The sequence below is a fragment of the Octopus bimaculoides genome, chromosome 25, assembly GCF_001194135.2.
Source record: "Octopus bimaculoides isolate UCB-OBI-ISO-001 chromosome 25, ASM119413v2, whole genome shotgun sequence".
Lineage (NCBI taxonomy): Eukaryota > Metazoa > Mollusca > Cephalopoda > Octopoda > Octopodidae > Octopus > Octopus bimaculoides.
The window spans coordinates 35189641-35191716 of record NC_069005.1 but is presented as its reverse complement, the minus strand read 5'-3'; positions in this window follow the sequence as shown (position 1 = coordinate 35191716).

Here is a 2076-nt window from a genome sequence, read left to right as displayed (position 1 = left end):
TTTATATATATATATATATATATATATATATATATATATATGTATGTATATATGTATGTATGTATATATATAGCATATATATTCATATATGCTATATATTCATATATTTTACTTATATATACATATTTCTATATAATATATTAAATGTATTTTCATATGTAATATATATATATATATATATATATATATGTATATATATGTATAATATACAGACCATATTTGCATACTTATATATATATATATATATATACTTTTGGGTAGGTGTTTGTGTGTGAGGATTGTTTGAAAATAAACAGATTTTAAAAGAGATTGATGTGTGGGGAGGGAACAGGATAAAGGAAAAGATTTTATTTTTAAAAGTAAATTGTGTGGAGTTGGGGGATCTTGGATAAAGATGTCATTTGGGATTGAACCTGTGTGGTTTGCAATTGAAAAATGTTTGCATTTATTTGACAGAAATAAAAATGAACTAAAAAAAATAATATTGATATGGAACTTCACATTGATAGCAGATGTGATGTTGTGGTCTTCATGGCTTTCTTAAATGTATTAGCAACATAAGTGAAGCAATTCTTGTTGAGAAAAGAAACACCAATAATAATTATAATTATAATATTTGTTTCTCAAATAGGAACATAGCCTGAAATTTGTGGGGACAGGGTGTTTGTCGATGCCCTCAACCCCACAAATTGACTGCTTCTTTATTTTATCAACCCTGAAAAGATGAAAGGCAAAGTTGACTCCTGGCTGGATTTGGACTCAGAAAAGTAAAGAACCAGACTGGAATAATAATAATAATAATCAATAGTCACGTGTGGGGGATAAACATTGAATTTTAATGTAGACGTTAAGAATGTCTTCCCTAAAACTAAGGCAGCACATTTATTAGGAGAGGAATGGGGTGAGATTGTATGATATTCATGCCTTTCCCAGGGACATTAAGGTAAGCCAGAGGATTGTATTGGATCCAAATGGAAGCGAGAATTTGTTTTATTGGAAAATGATTTCTTGTACTGTAGTAATCATATCAACTATAATAATAATAATGATTTCTTTATTAACCACAATAATAGTTATAATAGTAATAATAATAATATTAATGATAGCAATAATAATAATAATAATGATTTCTTTATTAACCACAGGCGTATAATAATAATAATAATAATAATTTCTATGATTATAGGCACAAGGACTGAAATTTGGAGCAGGATATTAGATGATTTCATCGACCCCAATTCTCAGCTAGTATTTATCTTACTGACCCTGAGAAAATGAAAGGCAAAGTGAACCCCTGCAGACTGGAAGAAATGCCACCAAACGTGTTGTCTAGTGCAGTAATAATTCTGCATATAATAATAATAATAATAATAATAATAAAAGTCGTTTTTGTTTTATGGTTTCTTGTAACATGGAAAAGCCAACATAAAGTAAATAAACAATTAAAATAAAACACAAAAATTAAAATAACTTCGTCTGTGTACGACAAGTAAATAAGAATTTTGTGGTTTAGATTAACATCACACACACACACACGCTCACACACACACACAATAATATTAATACACATATTTGTATATAATTTTGTATGCTTTATTTTTATTTCTTTTAAATCTCTTCCTCCTCCTCCTGCTCTCCCTCTATACACTCTGTAATCTACATCCTCCTCTTTTACCTCCTCCACAGATGGAGGGGGAAATGGTATGGAGTGAGTGATGGGAATTTGTTGTTGTTGTTGTTGTTCATTTCAGTCTTTGAAATGAATTTGTCAAATTAATGTGAAATTCTTCACATATTGTTATTGCTGTTATGTATTATCATTATTATTAATTTTATTATTATTTCAGTTCATGCCTCATCAACAGAGGCTTTCTTTAATTTCTCCAATATTATATCAATATGCATGTTTTGCAATCATTATGGATCCACAAAATTCAATATGCTTTTCAACATGGTGCCAATATAATTATCACATTTATTATGGTTAGACATATCTCTTCATTTTCATTTCATTGTTGTGAAGCACATGTAAGCATACATGCATATAACACACACACACACACACATATATATATA